The sequence below is a fragment of the Dasypus novemcinctus genome, chromosome 1 (assembly GCF_030445035.2).
Source record: "Dasypus novemcinctus isolate mDasNov1 chromosome 1, mDasNov1.1.hap2, whole genome shotgun sequence".
NCBI lineage: Eukaryota > Metazoa > Chordata > Mammalia > Cingulata > Dasypodidae > Dasypus > Dasypus novemcinctus.
Genome location: NC_080673.1, coordinates 61,245,970 through 61,259,360, shown reverse-complemented (window position 1 = coordinate 61,259,360; position 13,391 = coordinate 61,245,970). Strand labels below are relative to the sequence as shown.

The 13,391-nt window shown below is 36.3% G+C and overlaps 1 long non-coding RNA gene across 1 annotated transcript in view; it reads right to left on the bottom strand.

The window, feature by feature from the left end:
* LOC131274791 (uncharacterized) overlaps window positions 1-13,077 on the bottom strand; it is a 28,022-nt gene extending 14,945 nt beyond the window's left edge. The window contains exon 1 of the long non-coding RNA XR_009182119.2: window positions 12,756-13,077. This is a non-coding gene — a long non-coding RNA (uncharacterized lncRNA). The remainder of the gene's footprint in view (window positions 1-12,755) is intronic.
* Window positions 13,078-13,391: the final 314 nt, after the last annotated feature.

Genomic DNA, 13,391 nt, shown 5'->3' with positions numbered 1-13,391 from the left:
TATGTAAGTTCACAACTATTATTATATACTTATTGTTTATGTGTGTTTATGTATGAGTGGTATACTTCAGTAAATTAAAAAAAAAAAAAAAAAGGAATGAATTGCTGCTCCCCTCCAGAGTGGAAGGGGTCCAATGTAATCAAGTTACTACCCAATAGCTGATAACTTCTTGAGGCTCAGTTTCAGTCTCAGCTATTGCCAGAATTTAACCTTATAACTACCACCTGGTTACATTGGTCTCCTTAACTGCAGCAGTAGCTAGGTTAGCCTTGTGAGTGGCCAGTTAGCTCTTGGGCCTAAGTATAGCTTCCAGCACTGCCATCATGGCTGACTCTTTTTATGGAACCATTGTGAATAACCTAGGGTGACTAGGATAGGGTAGGATAATATACTTTCTTCTGCATAGGATGCTTTCTAGTGTCTGTGGCATATAATGAAGATCTTCATTCTTTCAGTGAACTCCCATTTATGGAAGATAGTGGATGGCAGAAATTGTTTTGTTTGGCTGTTTCTTCTGGAGAAAGATATCAGTAGTTTGTTTTTTTACTAGGTTCATATATCTTTTAGTTATCCAAGTGGAATGTTGAGTCTTCCTCAGTTTAGTCAATATTTTTTCTATTCTTCCAATTAACCAGACCAGTTCTCCTACTTCTTTTCTTTTCCCTGCACCAGTAAATACTGCTACTCTAACTCAGTACTTCTCATCACCTCTTGGCACAATCCATATTTTTCTTTCATTAGGAGTATTGCAAATTCCTGAATTAGTCTTCCTGCTTTAGATCTCCTTGAATCCACTTAGTAAAAAGAAGTCAATTTAATAACTGCTATATTTATGGATATAACAATAACATCAGGAATGTTAGGGATTTAATAAATACTAGTGAATATAAAATTAGTTCATTATTTATTATTCTAATCTATACAGATTCAAAATTGGTGAATAGCCCATAGGAAGTATTCTTAAATATCTTTCTATAAATAAATAAAAATTACTATTTTTTCCATATATTTTTACTATTGTGTTGATGCAAAGTACCAGAAATTTTTGGCTTTTATAAAGGTATTTATTTGGGATAAAAACTTACAGTTACAAGGCCCTAAAGAGTCCAACTCAAGGTTGGTTTCTCACCAAAGTCAGTTGCCACATATTTAAGCAAGATGGATACTGATCTCTGCCTGGTCTCTCCTTTCCCTCTGGTCTTCAGGCTTCCAGTCCTCTCTATCCTCCTGGTTAGGGTTCATCTCTCAGGGCTTCCTGTATCAGGCTTGGCTGTCTTCCCAAGGTCAGCTATAAGATATCAGGCAAAAGGTCCATCTCTCCCTGGGGCCTCAGGATCGAACACGACAGAGCTCTCTCTCATCTCCTGTGTCTTCTAGAGTGAGTGCCCATTTACATAGGTCCACCAAGGGGGCAGGACTCATCCTGAGACATGACTTATTGATGTTGTCAAATCCAAGCTCTAACCTTAACAGGTCATTTAACCAGGGTCCCCTCAACTGAGTCCAATATAATCAAAGGGTATCACACCCAGAATACATTAGTTTACAAGCATAATCTTTCACTTTGGGGGATTCATATATAATCTCAAATGGCAGTACTAGTCAAAATAATAAAAATTAGAATATAACTATTTTGATTTTCAGTAATCTAAAGACAAATTTATTTTCTAAGGGAAGAACTAATATATTCCATATAAATTATCAAACTTTAAATAATATATTGCAAAAATATAAATCAAAGCCTATTGATTTTTGAACTAATTTTTGAAGGAAATTATTTCAATATGTTTAGAAACTATTGAGAAATAATGAGAACAGAGAATATTATCTTTCACCAATCATGTATTTAAATTAAAAATTTTGTCTAACATCATGCACCTAGTTTGTATAAGTGACTTATGCATAAAACTTAGAATATATCAAATTTGGTAAAATTAAAATTAATCTCTCAAAACATAAGTCCTCTCAACAGTTATTAATCCATTAAATACAATAAACCATTGGAGTTAATAATGCCATCATAGTTCTGTTTAAATTAAATTTCAATTCTACTTTACTTCAAAATACAAGGCCCATAAAATACTTAAAAAAAAAAAACAAAAAAAAAAACTAACCTGTTTATTTTTCTAACAAAAAGAAAAAATACACTTCAATATTTCAAATACTGAACTTTCAAGTTCCAGTTAGGTAAAATACCATAACAAGTTCTTTGTTTGAAATGAAATTTACTATAATCCTTAAAGTGTCTCACTTGTAATTTTTTTCAAACCAGAATTAACTCAATTAAAATATGGATTAAATTAAAAACATATAAACATATGTAGATTCAGAAAAAATTGCAGAAAACAAAGCAATTAACATTTATCTTATTCCTTCAAATGAAAACATTAAAAAAATATATCCTTTTTCTACCATCCTATCATTATTTCTCTGATACATCAAAGTGGTTAAACTATCTACTAGTTAGGTAGTTTACATATCATTCTCATATACATTATCTATTTTTTCCTCTCACATGTAAGTAGTACAGGCTTTGCTTTATTATCAGTATTAATTTAAGGAGGAATGGCATGCTAAGAGATGATTTGCCAGATCAAAATAAAGGGAAAAATGCCTAAAACTTAGCAAAGTATCTAAGTCTTGGCAACATAATGTGTTGTCTTCTGAGTTTTAGTGCCATGAAATAAATGTTTAAAGTAAATGATATATTACCATAATTTTAATCAGAGTTTACAAATGTCCTCATTTTAAATAGCATTTTATTATCTAACAAAATTTATCATTTCTATGCAAATATTCATAGCAGCACTCTTCACATTATCCAAAAGGTGGAAACAACACAACTGCTAGTAAATGGATGATTGGATAAACAAAATGTGCCATATCCATATAATGTGATAATATTCAACCATAACAAATGAATGAAGTACTGGCATATGCCACAACATGGATGAGTCTTGAAAACTTAATGTTAATGAAAGAATCCAGAGGCAAATGGTCACATGTTGTATAATTCCATTCATAAGAGGAATCCAGAATAGGCAAATCCATAGAGACAAAGTAAATTAGAGCTTGTCAGGGACTAGGGGCTGGGAAGAATTGGGAGTGACTGCTTAATCTGTATGGATTTCCTTCTGGGTTGATTAAATGTTTTGGATTAGGTAGTGGTGATTGTTGCACAAAATTGTAAATGTACTTGCTGCCATGACTTCTACATATTAAATGGTTAAGAAAAGTTTACCAAAATATACTCCATCTCTGAAATCTTTCCCATGATAATAAATATCTGCAAATAGATCTTGTCCTAAATGTCAGAAACAGCAAAATTTGAAATTCCTCAGACTGAACAATTAAATTTGTGTTTTTTCTTTGTTGGTTATTTTGCTTGCTTATTTAAAGAGGCAGCTTTGTTAATTATAAATATGTTTGTGTACAAAGAGAGTAACAAAAGCTAATTCTTACTGAGCATCTGTCTTCATTAGACTTTATACCAGACATTTCACAAAGATTAACTTTATATTAAAACTTTCTAAAATTTTTCATTTATGTACTATTGTCCTCAAGGTACAGATAAGGAAAATGATGTTCTGAGTGGTTAAGTAGACTGCTAAGGTTGCATAGTAATTCATGGAATGGCAGAATCAGTAGTTAGCTGGATGTTGGTTGTTTATCCCTATAACTAATCAACACTTGTGCTTGATACAAACTTTCCTTGCCCTTAAGTTTTGCTTGTTTTACTTATTTAGTTACTTATTGGCTGCATGACATAAAGATGTTACATTATTCAAAATGTTATATAACATACAATTTAAAAATGTATTCAAAGTAGGATAGAGAGTAACACGTGTATCTTTTCTACCAGTCTCCTACTTTTCATTTCACAGCATAACCACTATTAACTCTCTGGTATTTGGGATAATCTTTTTAGAGATAACACTTTTAATTAATTTTTGTTTTTTAACATAATTGGTTTTATATTATACTCTCTGATATACTGTTTTTTTAGGTTTTTTGTTCATTGAAAAATATATTTTAGGATTAAAATTGAGGCACTTATTTAAGTTTTTGAGGTAGTGGTAAAATATTAGGTCATAATTTTCATATTTTTGGTCACATTAAGTGTTTTTCATTGGCAAAGTTATTATTTTTTTTTCTGTTGTCACACAGGAATTTTATTGTTGCTGTTGTTATTGTTACTTATTTAGATTCTTTGCTCAATTTTAAACAGTGTGAATTCCTGCTGAGTCAGTCACCTATTTGAGGGAAAATGATGAGTCTCACTGGCTTCTAATAAACCCTTCTCTTTTGCTTAGGATTATATTAACAATCAAAGAATCCCTTTGGCCCTGCAGCACAAACACAAAAGAGGATTGTGATAGAAGAAAATATGTCTTTGGCTTAATCTATGCCTGTGAGTGTGAATTTTTGTAAATAGGACCTTTTGATGAGGTTACTTCAGTTAAGTTGTAGCCCTGTTGAATCAGAATGGGTCTGGATCCCATTACTGAAGGCCTTATAACAAAGATCAGAGAGAGAGAAAAAAACAGAGAAAGCAGCCAGAAGCTGAAAATCAATGGAAGCTGGAAGAGAAGGGAGAAGCCAGGAAAGGACACCATGGGCATTGCAAATGTGACCAAAAAAAGCCAAGGATTGTGGATTGCCAGCAATCAGCCCCAGAAGGCTACAGTCCCCTAAAAGAAAGGTGTCTTGATGGCACCTTGATTTTGGACTTCTCTTAGCCTCAAAACCATGAGCCAAAAAATTCCCATTGAATAAGTCAACCCACGGCAAAGTAAGTGTTTTGTCATCTAGAAAGTGAAAACAAACAATGATTTTGCACATTTCTGTTCCTTATTTATCACAAAATCCTCTGACAAAAAAAAAAAAGTGATGGAAAATTCCAAACACCCACCCTTAGCACAATTACCTTGCTACCTTGCTATTCTAAGAAAATATCATTTTTGCCTCTAGGATGTTCCACCCTCTTTGCAGAATTCTGCTCTCAGAAAACTGCGTAAGCACCTTCTCTAGTTATCCTTTATATTTTATTTATTATAATTCCCTCTCCTGGCTCAGTACTTGGCTTAGACCACAACAGTGATCTTAGATTCTAAATATTAAAAGCCTTGTGCATTTTATGTCATATTTTTGTGTGGTCATATAGCACTGTGGCTGTATTCAGACTTAATTGTTTCATTCACAGTCCTCAATTGTGCACAAAGAGGAGCACAATTGAGGAAAGAACAGGGCAGGTGTTGCTTGTTGACTGTAAATGTCACACTCATATAGGCTACAGAAATAATTAGGAATTTCTAGAAATAATTATCAGTTGTTCATACCAGTGAGAGATGTGGCTGCAACTTACTTTGTTCTATTGTATAACCATATGATTAGGGTGATCTGGGTTTCACATGGGCATATTATTTTCATAGAAAAATGACAAGGATATTTAAAAATTAATGTTTTACCACACAAAAATCACTAGACTAAATTTCTAGAATAGATTATGTTAGGAAAACAAAGAAAGCAAATTAATTCCTAATTCCTCTGTGTTTGTTCAAACATTTCCTTAATTTTTGATGTACTAAGTTTACATTTCAGAGGTAAGATTTTTGATAAACTAAGTTTACATTTCAGAAGGTAAGATTTATGCACAAAGTGTAGACTTCTACTTTCCTGAATGAGAAAAATTCAGGTTGGTGTTCAATTCAGTGACACACAATTGTTGATTCTCCTGATTCTTTCTTTTCCACCTTTCCCATACTGCCTAGAATCAAGGATGCCATACTCTCTTTATTTGTAATGGAGGGGTTAGGTTTATGAGTGGGCTGATTACTGAAAATGTGCATGGAGAATGGTGCAAACTAAGCTGAGCAATGTCTTAGGGCATGAATAAATGGTTGTCATTTGGAGGCTCACATGAGATGGCAATGAGAAGACAAGGCAATGTTCTGAGGCACAGGCAATATCATACTTAAATTGGCTCCTACATGATTTCATGCGGCTGGTGAATTAGGAGCTTACCCAGACAGTGGGCAGTCACTCCATGGTGCTATTTCTCTTTTTCATATAGTCTCTCCTGGTCATGTTTCCCTGTCATGAGGCCCAAGGACTCAGTTTCATACCCATCCAGGGAGACATTTGCCTTTTTATCATTTTTCTTCCCAGTGTATTCTTTATGATATAAATAATATGCATTTCTCCCTTCATTATTTAGCTCATTTGGCCTTAACACCTTTTATTCTCCTAAAAACTTATTTAAAAAGAATACTATTTGTGGGAAGATGGTTATGGACTAATATGCAGAGCTCAATGCTCTCATTAAAACAATGGAGAAAGAGCTAAAAGTTGTATGAGGGACTTACTTTGGGGTCAGCAGACTAGGGCAGTGTTACACAACTCCTAGGAGGGTGAAGATCAGAGAGATGAAGAATCTGAAATGACATATATGAGTTACCAGGCCCCCACGGCAGCAGGGAAGGACTCTCTGCCCTCACCCCCAAGATATTAAGCTGGGGTAGAACTCCTGGCTCACTGAAGATGACTTAGTGGGGCAAAGTTATCTTCCTCCCTGTCAGCTGATTCAAGGGAAAAGGGAATGGGAGTCAGGGGTTTTTCTTCAGTGAATTCAGTCAAAAGAGCCTGCTTTGAATCTCCACTCTGAAGATTCAACACAGGAACACAGGGAAGTGGAAGGTGCACTGACGAGTGCCATCTGCTGACTGGTCTGGAAATTGTGTGGACAAAAACTGTTCTCAGTTCTCCATATCCTTATCTCTGGGAGAAAATCTGTATCCCACAAGTGAGCACCTGGCCCAATTTCGATAACTTAAGACTGGTAATTTTAAAGACTTAGAATAGGTTGAACCAAATATCAAAGAAGAATATGAAAAAAAAAAGGGAAAAGAGATAAATTGGCCATCAAGTAAATTCACCAATTGCCAAGACATCAGCAAAAAATTATAAGCCATACTAGGAAACAGGAAGAGATGGCCCAGACAAAAAGAACTAACCAAATATCCTAAAAAACACAGGGATTAAGACAATCAGTGATAATTACAAAACTCTCATAAATCACATCAAAGAATTTAAAGAAAATATGACTGAAGAAATAAAGGATATTAGAAAGACACTGGGTGAGCATAAAGAACAATTTGAGAGCTTGCAAAGAAAAGTAACAGAGCTTATAAGAATGAAAGACATGATGAAAGAGATTAAAAATACTTTAAAGGCATGTAAGAGAAAGTCTGAATTGCTCAAAGACAGAATTAGTGATTACAAAGACAGAACATCAGAACTGGAAAAAAAAAAAAAAAGAACAGACACAGAAGAGAATGACAAACATACAAACATGTAAGACAGTATCAGGGAATTGAATGACAGTGCAAACACAAACATTCATGTTATCAGTGTCCCAGAAGGGGCAGAAAGAATATTTGATGAAATAATGAATGAAAACTTCCCAACCCTTAAAAAAGGCATAAATATCAGTATCTAAGAAGGACAACACACCCCAAACAAAATAAACCTGAATAGACCTACCTGAGATACTGAGTATCCAGAATGACAAATATCAGAGGTAAACAGAGAATTCTGAAAGGAGCAAGAGGAAAAGCAAAGCACCACATATATACAGCAACCTATCATCAGATACCATGGAGGTGAGAAGAAAGAGGTATGATGTATTTAAGATAATGAAAGAAAAAAAACTGCCAGCTGAGATTATGTATCTAGCAACACTGCCCTTCAAAAGTAAGGGTGAGTTCACAGTCTTCACAGACAAACAAAAACTGATAGAATATGTTACCAAATGACCAGAATTACAAGAGATACTAAAGGAAGTGCTGCAGCCTGCAAGGAAAAATTAAGAACAAGAGATTTGAATAAGAGTATAGAAATGAAGATTATGAGGAAGGGTAAACTAAAGGGTACAAAGACAGGAAACAGAACAATATGATAACAGAGAGCTAAAGGACAAAATGGATGAAGTAAGTAATGCTTTTACAGTAAATCATTGAATGTTAATGGATTGCACTCCCCAATCAAAAGACACAGACTGATTGAATGGATAAAAAATTATGAGCCATCTATATGTTGTCTACAAGAGACTCACCTCCAACCTAAGGACACAACCAGGTTAAAGGTGAAAATTTGTGTTCTATGCAAATAGTAACCAGAAAATAGCTGGAGTAGTGACACTATCATCAGACAAAATTTCAAAAGCAAAATTGTTATAAGAGATGAAGAAGGTCATTACATATTAAAAAAGGGGCAATTCAGCAAGAAAAATAAAGTATACAAATTATTTATGCACTTAATCTGAGTGACCCAAGACACATGAGGTGTACACTGGCAAAACTGAAGGGAGAAATAAATGTTTCTGCTATAATATTTGGAGACTTCAACAGAACACTCTTAGTATTGGCTAGAACATCTGAACAGAGAACAAATAAAGAAACAGAGAACTTGAATAATATGATAAATGAACTTGATCTAACAAATTCTATAGAGCACACTGCACTGCAAAACAACAGGATATACTTTCTTTTCAAGGACTGGGGCCTTCTCCAAGATAGGGCATATGTTGGGTCACAAGACAAGCCTCAATAAATTTTAATAAGATTGAAATTGTACACAGTACTTTCTTTGATTATAACAGAATGAAGCTGGACATCAATAATAGATGGAAAAGGGAAATTCATAAATACATGGAGATTAAATAATACACTCTTAAAAAAATTAGGTCAAAGAAGAAATTGCACATATCTTGCAATGAATAAAAATGAGAACACAAAATATCAAAAACTACGGAACACTGCAAGGGTGATGCTGAGAAGGAAATTTATAGCCCTCAATGCTTACATTAAAAAGAAGAGAGAGCAAAAATTGAAGATTGAACTGTGCACCTGGAGGAACAAGAAAAAGAACAGAAACATAATCCTTAACTGAGCTGAAAAAAAGATAGTAAAGATCACAGCAGAAATAAATGAAATTGTGAACAAAAAAGCAATAGAGAAAATCAACAAAACCAAAAGCTGGTTCTTTGAGATCAAGAAAATTGATGACCCTTAGCTAGACTGACAAAGAAAAAAAGAGAGAAGATGCAAATAAATGAAACAGAAATGAGAGGGAAGTCATTACCACTGATCCCCCAGAAATAAGAGAGATCCTAAGAAGATACAATCAACAACTGTATGCTAAAAAAACAGACAATGTAGAGGAGATGGACAAATTTCTAGAAACACACAGACCACCTACAGTGACTCTAGAAGAAACAGAAGACTAATCGCAAGTGAAGAGATTGAAATAGTCATCAAAAACCTCCAAAAAATGAAAAGCTGGAGACCAGATGGCTTCACAGGTGAATTCTGTCAACCATTCAAAGATGACCTAATATCAGTCTTACTCAAAGTTCTTCCAAAAAATTGACCATGAAAGAATGCTACCAAACTCATTCTATGAAGCTAAAATCACCCTAATGCCAAAACCAGATAAAGATATTACAAAAAAGAAAATTATGGACCAATATCTCTAATAAGTATAATGCAAAAATCTTAAAAAAAAATACTTGCAAACAGAATCCAAACACACATTAAAAGAATTATAAACCATGATCAAGGGGGTTTTATCCCAGATATGTAAGGGTGGTTCAATACAAGAAAATCAATTAGTGTAATAAACCATATTGATAAATTGAAAAAGAAAAATTACATGGTCCTCTCAATTGATGAAAAAAGGCCTTTGACAAAATATAGCACCCTTTCTTGACAAAACACTCCAAAAGAAGGAATAGAAAGAAGCTTTCCCATTTTGGTAAAGTACATATATGAAAAAACTACAACTAGCATTACACTCAATGGTGAAAGCCTGAAATCTTTCCTGCTGAGATCAGGAACAAGACAAGAATGCCCACTGTCTTCTGGCCAGTACCATGTCCAAAGAAGAAATACAAATAACGAAGAAACACATGAGAGAATGTTCAACATCAAAGGCAATTATGGAAATGCAAATTGAAAGTACAATGAAAACTGAATTTTGGAGAAGAATGTGGAGAGATAGGAATGCTTATTCAATGTTGGTGGGAATGTAGAATGGTACAACCACCGTAGAAGATTGTTTGGCAGTCCCTTAGGAAGTTGAATATAGAGCTGCCATGTGACCCAGTAATATTGTTACTAGGTATATACCCAGAAGAACTGAGAGCAGTGAAACAGATATCTCCACATGTTCACAGCAGAATTATTCACAATTGCCAAAAGTTGGAAGCAACCCAGGTGTCCATCAACAGATGAGTGGATAAACAAATTGTGGTATATTCACATGATGGAAAATTATGCAGCAATAAGAAATGAAGTGATGCATAGGACAACATGTATGTCTTGGAGGACATTATACTGAGTGAAGCAAGCCAGATACAAAAGGACAAATACTGTATGATTGTACCATTATGAACTCAATGAATTGTGTAAACTCATGGAGTTAACAATTCCATTTTCTCTATTGATGTATTTACTTGACAACATTCAAGAAAATCCTACTTTAAAAACATGTTATTACACGCTAAACTGTGGAAACTGTCTTCATCATTTGAACCAATATTAGAAAAGGCCACTCTAAAATGTATTTAGTTTTTAAGCCATTATAAATTCGTGACATCCAGTGTGGCAGATTGAATTGTGGACCCAAGTTTGGATGTGTTCTAGGACTTGTCTGCATTCTGGTGGGTGTGGACTCATAAATAAGATTTTTCAAGAAGTTACTTCAGTTAAGGTGTAGCCAAACAGAATCAGGTTGGATTTTCATTTGGATTGCCTGAGTCCTTTGTAAGTAGAGTGTAAGTGAGATGGAGAGAGAATCCATAGGGAGCAGCCAGAAGAAGGAAGTCAACGGAATTCAGAAAAGAGAAGACATTACTATGTGGCGGAAAAGTCAAGGAACCCCAAAGATTGTCAGGCAGTTAGAAAATACCAACCCTGAAAGGAAGGAAGAATTCTAGCCCCTGAAACCATAAGCGAATAAATTATTGTTGTTAAGCTAAAAAAAAGGGGGGAAGGGTGGAGGTTGGTTTCAAGACTGCTTATCCGGCACCACACACACAAACCTGAAAATATCCATTGTGTTATATCCATTAAGCAACCTCATTCCTTGGTACATATCAGCCAATAAAGGGCAAGACAGTAATAGCAGAAAACAAAACAAAAAACTTCCTTAGGTATTATCTCTAACTTTTGCTTCAACGCAATGCAAGTTGAGGGGTGGTAATAGGAATGGTAACTGGATTATTTCATAAGACTGCTCTCATTTTACGAGACTATTCCTGACTTTATCTCAAAATTAGTCATGGTTTCTGGTGTAACATTAAAGAAAAGCTAAAAGAAAAAACCTTTTGAAGCTCAAGTTCCTCTTCTAGAATATCCTTCCTTCAAAATCAAGATAATGTAATTGCTTAATACAATCTGTTCTGTACTACAATAAACATAAAAACATCAATTGAACAATAGAACAACTGGTGTATTCCATTTACTAAACTAGCAATGTTAATATATTAAGGGAAATAATGTTTTTAATGTATGTATTAATGAGCTAAATATTATTAAATTTATTTTTTAGATCACCAAAATGAGACCTAGGTAATTTACTTTTCTCAAGATCATATAACTTAATAGTTATATTATTAGAACATACTTCTTATTAGAGTTACGTTTGAAATTTGAACCCAAATATTTCTTACCTCAAATAACTTGTTGAAATCACTAAATCCCCCTTTTTCATTTTACCAGATTTAGCTTAGAACACCTTGACTCATGATGTTGTTAAAGCATGATGATGTTACTGTACACACATTTTAAGAGGAAGGAAAATTGCAACATGAATGGACCTGCGAGTAAAATGGGTATTATCTATTGCAAAGACACACATGTCTTTTCTTTCCTTCCAGTTCAATGGAAAATGCACCTGCATTATAAACATATTTGCTACCTTTATATTCAGACTGCCTTCTTGATTTTAAGAGTCAATTTTATGGGATTTTGAAAATTTCGGATTTTTAAGGATTATCTTTGAATTTGATTATCTTATTAAAAAATATAAGCGGAAGACTTAGTCCACAAAACTTACAGGTCAGTTCATGAAAGTTCCTTATTTTTAAAATTAACTATTCTGTATATGAAGACATCTAAAAATATAAGTGATTACCTGATTTACATAAGGTCTTGAGATAATTCAAGTGCTAGAATCTGAGAGTTGGCCATGAGGTGAATGGTATGTTGTTTTATAACCGTTGTCAAGGAATAAATCTCCTCAAGCTTAATTTTAATTTTAAATCCAATATGTCTAAATGAGAATATACTGAGGGAAAGTTGAACCTGGATATATTTTCTAAGACAGCAGAAAGTCATTTCTGTGAGCTTACGTCTAGGATAGTCATAAACAATTCTATTTTTAATCCATAAAGACAGTCATTAAAAGTTTTTTTTTTTTATGAAGAAATACAAACGTATAAAAAGCACAAGAAAAAATGCTCAGCATCACAATCTATTAGGGAAATGTAAATCACATCCACAGTGAAGACTGGGCGGGAACTTGGCCTGGGGAGAAAAGCCCAGCAGCTGCCCAGCCACTCCCACCTCGGTGACGTCTCCAGGACTGGGGCTGCCCCGCTGTCCATCTCCACCCCGCCTGGAGCCTGCGAGGCCCGGGCCTAACGCTTGCCGGTGCCCGCCCCGATGGCCCGCGGGGACCGCTGCTACACCTACCCTGAGCTGCCGGCCATCTCGCGGCGCTGCCGGCGAACCCCGAGCACCTGGAACCTGCGCGCTTAGACCTGGCTTAGCCACGACGCCACTTCAACCACCACTGCAGGGCCTTCGCGGGGCGGCTGCAGGAGCTTGGAACCTGCTGGCCTGGCTGCCGGCCGCCCGGCGCTGCGCTGTCAGAGCTGCCTGCACTGAGGCCTCGGAGCTGCTCTTCCTGCCCAGGGCCACCGGGGAGGAGGGCGTCCAGCTGATGCGCGAGCTGGGCCTGCTCGACTGCATCCCCCGCCAGCCGCCCTTCTTCCAGGCCCTGCAGCGGCGCCAGCTGATGGCCGTCCCGCTGAGCTGCGGCCCCGCCTGCTGGTCAAGGGCCTGACGGCGCTGGAGGCGGTGCTGGAGTTCCAGGCCGCCGCCGACGTGGGTCTGCTCTGGCTCCAGGGCCGGGCCCGCTGAGCTCCCGCTGGGGCTCACCCCCACGAGCCAGGGCCTGCTGGGCTGGCCGCTGAGCCACGGCGTCCGCGGGAGCGGCTGGACAAGCAGCCCACCAAGGTTCTGCTGCAGCTCTAGTCCTGGGAGCCCGGCGGGCGCGGCCCTACCCGGAGCAGGTCTGCAGGGACACGGAGGGCGGCGGGACCCTGG